Source organism: Megascapheus bottae, unplaced genomic scaffold (genome assembly GCF_031878675.1).
Source record: "Megascapheus bottae isolate mThoBot1 unplaced genomic scaffold, mThoBot2.hap1 HAP1_SCAFFOLD_65, whole genome shotgun sequence".
NCBI classification, from domain to species: domain Eukaryota; kingdom Metazoa; phylum Chordata; class Mammalia; order Rodentia; family Geomyidae; genus Megascapheus; species Megascapheus bottae.
Window position 1 is genome coordinate 990,788 of NW_028327756.1, and position 9,719 is coordinate 1,000,506.

The window sequence follows — 9,719 nt, forward strand, 5'->3', positions numbered from 1 at the left end:
ATAGATGCCCAGAAGTGGTATGGCGGGATCGTAGGGAATGTCTATTTTCAGTTCTTTAAGGAACCTCCACACGGCTTTCCAGAGTGGCTGAACTAGTTTACAATCCCACCAGCAGTGCAGTAGGGTTCCTTTTTCTCCACAACCCCGCCAGCAATTGTCATTGTCTGAGTTCAAAATCTTGGCCATTCTTGCTGGGGTAAGGTGGTATCTTAGGGTTGTTTTAATTTGCATTTCCTTTATGACCATAGATGATGAACATTTTCTCATATGTTTTTCTGCCATTTTAATCTCTTCTTCTGATAGGTCTCTCTTTAGTTCCCTTGCCCATTTAGTGTATGGTTTATTGGGTTTTCGGGGGATCAGTTTCTTGAGTTCCCTGTAGATACTGGATATTAAGCATTTGTCAGATATAGTATTGGTGAATATCTTTTCCCAGTTGGTTGGCTGTCTCTCTACTTTTGCAACTATGTTTTTATCTGTACAGAAACTTTTATTTTTAGGTAGTCCCATTTATCGAGTCTCTCTCCAATCTGTTGTGACCCTAGTTTTCTGTTCAGGAATCTGTTGCCTGTGCCTATGAGTTCCAGTGTCTCTCCTACATTATCATGTAACAATTTCACGGTTTCTGGTCTGACGTTGAGGTCTTTGATCCACTTTGAGTTAATTATTGTGCATGGCAAAAGGCTAGTGTCAATTTTTAGTTTTCTGCATGTGGCTGCCCAGTTTTGCCAGCACCAATAATTGAATAGACTGTGTTTGTTCCATTGTACATCTTTGGCTCCTTTGTCAAATACAAGTCGCCTTAGCTATATGGTTCTATTTCTGGGTCTTCTATTCTGTTCCACTGATCTTCTGGTCTGTTTTTGTGCCAGTACCAAGCAGTTTTGGTTACTATGGCTCTATAGTAGAGTTTGAATTCTGGTAGTGTAATACCACCAGCATTGCTCTTTTTGCCTAGAATTGTTTTGGCTATTCTAGGTCTTTTCTTGTTCCATATAAATCTTTGGATTATATCTTCAATTTCCATGAAGAATGTCTTTGGGATTTTGATGGGGCTTGCATTGAATTTGTATATCAGTTTTGGCAGTATAGCCATTTTCACTATGTTGATTCTCCCTAGCCATGAGCATGGGTTGTCTTTCCATTTCCTAGTGTCCTCTTTAATTTCTTTCATTAGGCTTTTATAATTTTCATTGAATAATTCCTTTACTTCTTTGGTTAAGTATATTCCTAAGTACTTTATTCTTTTGGGGACTATTGCGAATGGGATCATTTTCTTGATTTGGCCTTCTGTTTGTGTATTGTTGGTGTACAAGAAGGCTACTGACTTCTGAAGGTTGATTTTGTATCCTGCTACTTTGCTAAAGTGGTTTATTAATTCTAGTAGTTTGGGAGTGGAGTTTGTTGGGTCACTCAAGTAGAGGATCATGTCGTCTGCGAATAAGGATAGTTTAATTTCTTCTTTCCCTATGTGGATCCCTTTGATGTCCTTTTCTTGCCTTATTGCTCTGGCTAAGGGTTCCAGCACTATATTGAAGAGAAGTGGAGAGAGTAGGCATCCCTGTCTAGTTCCTGATTTTAAGGTGAATGGTTCCAGTCTTTCACCATCTAGTATAATACTGGCTGTAGGTTTTGCATATGTAGCTTTCACTATTTTGAGGAATGTACCTCTTATTCCTATTTTTTCTAGTGCTTTCAACATGAAAGGATGTTGTATTTTGTCAAATGCCTTCTCCGCGTCCAGAGAAATTATCCTATGATTCTTATCTTTAGCTCTATTGATATGATGTATTACATTGATTGATTTGCAAATGTTAAACCAGCCTTGCATTTGTGGGATGAAGCCCACTTGATCATAGTGTATGATTTTTTAAATTTGTTTCTGGATTCTGTTGGCTAATATTTTATTGAGGAGTTTTGCATCTGTGTTCATTAGAGGGATAGGTCTGTAGTTTTCTTTTTTTGTTGGGTCTTTCCCTGGTTTGGGGATGAGAGTAATATTAGTTTCATAAAATGAGTTTGGTATTGCTCCTTCTGTTTCTATTTCTCAAAAGAGTTTCAAGAGTATAGGTGTTATTTCATCTTTAAATGTCTTGTAGAATTCCGCAGTGAAACTGTCTGGACCTGGGCTTTTTTTGGTTGACATTTCCCTGATTGCTTCCACAATTTCGTTGTAAGAAACTGGTCTGTTCAATTTGTTTACCTCATCGTTGTTCAGTATGGGTAGCCTATATTTATTTAAGAAATCATCCATATCTACTAGATTTTCTTGTTTCTTTGAATATAGGCCCTGGTAGTACCTATTCATTATGGACTGGATTTCTTGGGAATCAGTATTGATTGTTCCCGTGGGGTCTCTAATCTTGTTTATTTGAGTCTCCCCTTTCCTTTTTTTGATTATTCTTGCCAAGGGTTTTTCAATTTTGTTGACTCTTTCAAAGAACCAACTTCTTGATTTATCAATTTTTTGTATAATACATCTTATTTCAATCTCTGAAATTTCTGATTTTATATTTGTTATTTCTGTCCTTCTAGCTGTTTTAGAATTAACTTTTTCTTGCTCCTCTAGGTGTTTCAGGTTTTTTTTAAGGTTATTTACGTGCTCTTCTTCTGTCTTTTTAATATGCGCTCGTAGTGCGATAAATTTGCCTCTTAGAACTGCCTTTGCTGTGTCCCATAAATTTCTTTGTGATGTTTCTTGATTGTCATTACATTCAAGGAAGTTTTTAATTTCATTTCTGATCTGATCTGTTACCCAGGGGTTATTCAAAAGTGTGTTGTTCAGTTTCCATGTGATTGAATGTTTTTTGACTTTGACTGCATTGCTCAGAATTAATCTGACTCCACTGTGGTCTGATAGGATGCATGGGATTATATCAGACTTCTTGTATCTGCTTAAGTTTTCTGTATGCACTATTATATGATCTATTTGGAGTGTGTTCCATGTGCTGCTGAGAAAAATGTAAAAAGTTTCGCCGTTGGGTGGAAGACTGTGTATTTCTGTGAAGCCCAGCTGGGCTATGGTGTCATTTAAGTCAATTGTGTCTTTGCTTAACTTTTGTTGAGTTGACCTGTCATTTGTTGAGGGTGGAGTATTGAGGTCACTGACAATGATTGTGTTTGAGTCTATCTTGTTCTGTAATTCCAAGAGGGTTTGTTTGACGAATTTGGGTGCTCCCGTGTTGGGGGAGTAGATGTTTATAACTGTAATATTATGGGCATGGATTGTACCCTTTACTAATATATAATGGCCATCTCTATCTTTGTGTACTGATTTTACTGAGAAGTTAATTTTATTGGAGATTAAGATTGCTACTCCTGCTTTTTTGCATGGTGCATTGGAGTGGAAAACTCATTTCCAGCCTTTCACTTGGAATTTGTTTCTGTCTTTGGCAGTGAGGTGTGTCTCTTGGAGGCAACATATGGATGGGTGGTGTTTCTTAAGCCACTCTGCTGCTCTGTGTCTTTGGATTGTTCAGCCCATTCACATTTAGGGAGATTATGGAGAAGTGGTCAGTGTCCATTGTTATTTATTTTTACTTCTAAGTTTCTTTCTCTTTTTTCCCCTTTTGTGTTTAGTGAATTATAGATGTTTGCTTCTTGAAGGAGGTTCTTGATGTTCTACAATTTGTTCTCGGTTAATTAGTATTCTTTGTAACGCTGGTTTAGTGTGCACGTATTCATAAAGCTTCTCTTTGGAGTGAAATATTCTTGTTTCTCCCTCAAATGTAAATGCTAGTTTTGCTGGATATATCAGTCTGGGTTGGCAGTTGTTGGTCTTCAGGACATCAATGATGTTTTTCCAAGCTTTTCTTGCATTTAGGGTTTGTGTGGAGAGATCTGCTGTAATTCGAATGTTCTTCCCATTATAATATAGTTCCTTCTTTGTTTTTGCAGCATTTAAGATCAATTCCTTGGTATTCGGGTCTAGTGTCTTTAGTATGATATGTCTAGATGAGTTCCTTCTAGGATCTTGCCTGTTTGGAGTCCTGAAACCTTCAATGATGTGAGTATTTTTCTTTTGATGTGGGGAAGTTCTCTGCTATGATTTTGGTGAATAAAGGTTGCATACCTTTGTCCTGGAATTCGGCCCCCTCCTCAATCCCTATTATACGAAGATTAGACTTCTTTGCTGCATCTGCTAGTTCCTGGAGCTCTCTCTGGTAGATTCTGACTGATTTTTCCAAGGTGGCGATTCTCTGTTCCAGCTCTTGTGTTTTGTCTTCCGTTTCTGATGTTCTATTCTCCATCTCATCAATCTGCTGCTTAATGGCTCCATTTTTGCTTGAATAGGGTCATGTTTCGTGTCTCTTCAGGTGTCATATCTTGGGATGGTGACATCTCTCTCGTCCCTTCGCTCTTGTTGCCTTTTGGGCTTTGCGTGGGACTTTGATTATTTATGTAAGTCGTGATTCTTCTTTGAGCTCTCCTCGGCATCGAGAACGGTTGTTGTAGTTCGCTCTGTGGTCAGTAGGTAGCGGTCTTTGCTTGGATTGGGACCGTGGTTCTGGGAATATGTGAATACCTGTGGTTCTCAGCCAAATTGATTCCTCTGCTGACTATGTCAGAGTTTGCCGTTTTTGTAGGTGTATGGTCGATTCCCCGAGGCTTTGTGCTGCTGTACAACTAGCTCTCAGCCCAGCCAGTGGCCTCACAGTGGGCTGTGAGATGGATCTGCAAGGTTCGGTCTCAGCGTGCTGGGTGGATGGTTGGTTTTCCTGTTCTGCTTCTAGGGGCGGGCCCCCTGCCAAGGGTCTGGGGTTTGGGAGTTTCCAGGGGCTCTCAGCAGGACCTGCAGCTGTCTTCTCTGTTCCCAGGGGCGGGGCCCAGCTGATGACGTGGGCTCCAAGGGCAGAGCCACGCCTTTCTGATTCTCAGCAGCTTGGCTGCTGGTCAGCCCTTCAGTTCCCTGCTGTTTTGTCAGAGAGTCTGTGACTGTCGGGGGGGGGGCCCTCGGCGCTGTCTCACTCAGGATTCCCAGCTGGAGAATGCCCGGCTCAGGATTTGAGGGGGACAGATGCTGGCTCCTGTTGTCCCGTACACCCCACCCACTGTTGTAAGGCAGGGACACAGCACTCCCCACTCTCCAGACCCAGTGGCCTGGGATAGGAACCGGGTGGGTGGGTGGGAGCTGGGACACCCCCGACTCCCCTGGTGGAGTGCTGGGTCTTGGCGTAGCCCACCTGTCAGTCTCCAGTCAGAGGCCTGGGAGAGGAACCTGGTGGGGGGATGGGGACTGGGACACTTCCGCCTCCCTTGGTGGGGTGCTGGGTCTTAGTGCCTCCCGCCTGTCAATCTCCAGTCATTGGCCTGGGGGAGGGGGCTGTTGAGGGAAGGGGCAGGATTCTAAATTCCTTGCCCACCTGCTCCTGCTCCTCTCAGGCTGGGTGAAGGGGTCTGAGTTAAGTTCTATGGCTTGACACCTGCTCTGTGTTTGGGGGCCCACTGCAGTACTCACGCCTCTGCGTTAGTCTGTGGGTGCTGCACGGTGTTGGAGAATCCTTCACTCCCCTTGGATCTCCGCCACCCCTTGTGGTCCGCGTCTGGGTTCTGCTGCTTGCTGTTCTGGTTCCGCTGCTGCTGGGGCTCGCTGACCCGGTTCTGTGCTGGTTTCTGCGGATCGGGGTTGCCCGGCCCGGCACTGTCCGGCCCTGCCTGGCTCCCTCCGCCGCCACTTTTCTTGGCTCAGAGCTGGCATGGTGGGGGAGGGGTCCTCGCATTCCGAAATCTTTGAGAAAGTTGGATGTGAGCTTTATCTGGATTTCTTTTCCGGTTTGGATTCTTCTCCGTTGCTTCTTGTGTTTGATGTTGTGGATTTCTTAAGGTAATTGATTCACGGGACTCCCTGGTTCACTCTTTGTGTGAGAGAGAGCTAGGCAGTGTCCCTATTATCTCGGGGCCATCTTCCACCCCTACATGTTAAGTTTTTTTTTGTTTTTGCATTTTTTATTGTAATTAGTAAAAGGGTTACATGATATTTGCCAGATAGAGGGTGCATTAATTCACTTACATTGATACCATTTCACGTGTCTTGGTACCCATTACGCTCCCCCCACACACCCGCCACCCATCTTGGTTTTCCCCCCTTCCCTATCAAATTTCAAATAACCAAATACAAATAAATTCAATATATCAGATAACAAAGTGAGATACTATAACAATATGAGATAACCAAGGGAGAGCAAAGGAGATGAGAGACAACATAGTACATTAAGGACAACAATCAATCATTATATGGCTTTGGTTTCAATATCCTGGAGGTCCTTCCAATTAGCTTCATACTATATGGCCTTATGTATCAAGATTTTGCTCTATTGCAGATCTCTGCTAGTAGAGCCCAAGGTTTCTACTGATTATGACAAATGAGGGAAACCATTGAACCTCTGAGTCTGGCTTACTTCACTTAATAGGATTTTTTCTAAGTCTTTCCATTTCCTAACAAATGGCGCGATGTCATTCTTTCTGACAGCAGCATAGAATTCCATTGTGTACAAATACCACAACTTATTGATCCACTCATCTACGGAGGGACATCTAGGTTGGTTCCATATCTTTGCTATGGTGAATAGTGCTGCAATGAACATTGTTGTGCTAGTGGATTTAGTATGCCCTTGTTTCTGGATGGTTGGGTAAATGCCAAGTAGTGGAATTGCTGGGTCATAGGGGAGTTCTATGTTTACCCTTTCGAGGCACTGCCACACTGCTTTCCATAGTGGTTGAACGAGTTTGCACTCCCACCAACAGTGTAGTAGTGATCCCTCCTGGCCACATCCCCTCCAGCATCTGTTATTATTCGTTTTCCTGATCCTGGCCATTCTAACTGGAGTGAGGTGGAATCTTAGAGTTGTTTTGATTTGCATTTCTTTTATGACCAGAGATGTTGAGCATTTCTTCATGTGTCTATAGGCCATTTTTGTTTCTTCTTCAGAGAAGACTCTCTTTAAGTCTTTGGCCCATTTTTTAATGGGATGGTTGTTACTTTGGAGATTGGTTTGGGAGTGATTCAATTTTTTGAGTTGATATATTTTGGATATGAGGCCTTTGTCCATTGTTTGGTTGCTGAAGATCTTCTCCCACTCTGTAGGCTTCCTATTTAATTTACTAGCTATGTCCTTTCCATACAAAACTCCGCAGTTTAATGCAGTCCCACTTATCCAGCCATTCTCTGATTCTTGGTCCTTATTAAGAAAGTTTCGACCTGTGCCATGGAGGCCTAGTGTATCTCCTATTCCTTCCTGTAAAGTTTTCTGTGTGTCAGCTTTTACCTCCAGGTCTTTTATCCATTTAGAGTTGATTCTAGTGCAAGGTGACAAAGAAGGATCCAACTTTAGTTTTCTGCACGTGCTTAAACAGTTCTGCCAACACACCTTGTTGAAGAGGCTGTCTATCTTCCATTCTATTTTTTTGTCTCCCTTGTCAAGGATTAGGTGGCCATAGGTCTATGGTTTAGTATCTGGGTCTTCACTCCTATTCCATTGGTCTTCAGGCCTGTTCTTGTGCCAGTACCAAGCTGTTTTGAGAATTATAGCTCTGTAATAGAGTCCAAAGTTTGGAATTGAAATTCCTCCAGCGCTGTTCTTTCTGCTAAGAAGTGTTTTTGCTATATGGGGTCTTTTATTATTCCATATGAAATTTTGAATTGCCTCTTCTATTTCTTTAAAGAATGCCATTGGGATATTGATGGGTATTGCGTTGAATTTGTAGATAGCCCTGGACAAGATTGTCATTTTCACAATGTTGATTCTTCCAATCCAGGAGCATGAGGGGTTTTTCCATTTCCTTAGTTCTGCTTTAATTTCCTTTATTAGGGTTTTAAAGTTTTCATCAAAAAGGTCCTTTACATTCTTAGTTAAGCTAATTCCTAGGTACTTTATTTTCTTTGAGGCTCTTGTGAAAGGAGTTACTTTCCTGATTATTGCCTCGTTCCTCTCACTGTTGGCATAAAGGAAGGCAGTGGATTTTGGAGGGTTGATTTTATAGCCTGCTACTCTTCCAACGTTTTGAATCAGCGCAAGGAGCTTGGGAGTAGAGTCTGTAGGATTCTTTAAATACAGAATCATGTCATCTGCAAAGAGGGATAGTTTTATTTTCTCTTTCCCTATTTGGATCCCCGTTATGCTTGCTTCTTGCCTTATTGCACTGGCTAGGAATTCTCGTACTATGTTAAAGAGTAGTGGAAAGAGGGCATACTTGTCTCGTTCCTGATTTTAGAGGGAATGTCTTCAGATTTTCACCATTAAGTGTAATACTAGCAGTAGGTTTCTCATACACAGGCTTTATTACATTGAGGAATGTTCCATGGATTCCTAGTTTCTCCAGAGCTTTTAACATAAAGGGGTGTTGGATCTTGTCAAATGCCTTTTCCACATCTATTGAGACAATCATGTGATTTTTGTCCTTGCTCCTGTTGATATGTTGAATTATATTAATTGATTTGTCTATGTTGAACCAGCTTTTCCTCCCTGTGATGAATCCAGTTTGATCATAGTGTATAATTTTTTTGATGTGTTGTTGTAGATGGTTGGCCAGTATTTTGTTGAGAAGTTTTGCATCAATGTTCATCAAAGAAATAGGTCTATAGTTCTCTTTCTTTGATGAATCTCTGTCTGGTTTGGGGATGAGGGTTATACTGGCTTCATAGAATGAGTTTGGTAAAGAACCTTCGTTTTCAATTTCATTGAAGATCTTGAGGAGTATTGGTGTGAGCTCTGCTTTGAAGACCTTATAGAATTTAGCTGTGAATCCATCTGGCCCTGGGCTTTTCTTAGGTGGAAGTTCTCTAATTGCCATTTCTATTTCAGAGCTTGAAATAGGCCTGTTGAGTTGGCTTAGTTCTTCTTGGTTCAGTGTGGGTATGTTAATATTGACTAGGAATTCATCCATTTCATCTAGATTCTCAAATTTGTTGGCATAAAGGTTTGAGAAGTATTCCCTCATGATATTCTGGATCTTGGTAATTTCTTTCGTGATATTACCATTTTCATTTGCGATTTTGTTTATTTCGATATGCTCTCTTCTTTTTTTGGTAAGATTTTCTAATGGCTTGTCAATTTTGTTAATTCTTTCAAAGAACCAACTCCTTGTTTTGTTGATTCTTCCTATAGATTTTGGATTGCAAATCATTTAATTCTGCTTTGATTTTAATAATTTGCTTTCAGTGCTATAAATTTTCCTCTGAGTACTGCCTTTGCTGTGTCCCAAAGCAGTTGGTATTTTGTGTGCTCCTTACTGTTAAATTTCATAAACTGTTGGATTTCTGTTCTGATCTCTTCGATGACCCATTGGTGATTCAACAATGTGCTGTTCAGTCTCCATGAGTTAAAGGGTTTTCATTGGTGGAGATGTGTGTTCAGTTCCAATTTGATGCCTTTGTGGTCTGAGAGTGTTCATGGAATAATTTCAGTGTTTCTGAATCTGACCAGGTTTGTTTTATGGCCTAAGATGTGATCTATTTTGGAAAATGTTCCATGTGCTGCTGAGAAAAATGTATTTTGTGTTGTTGCTGCGTGGAATATTCTGCAGATGTCTGTTAGATCTAGTTGGTCTATATAGTTGTTCAGTTCTAAGGTTTCTCTGTTGAGTTTTTGCCTTGTTGATCTGTCCATAGGTGAGAGTGGTGTGTTAAAGTCACCAACAATCACTGTATTTCAATCTATGTATGTAAGTAAAGTTTGCTTGATGAAGTTCGGAGCTCTGGGATTGGGTGTGGATGGATTTCT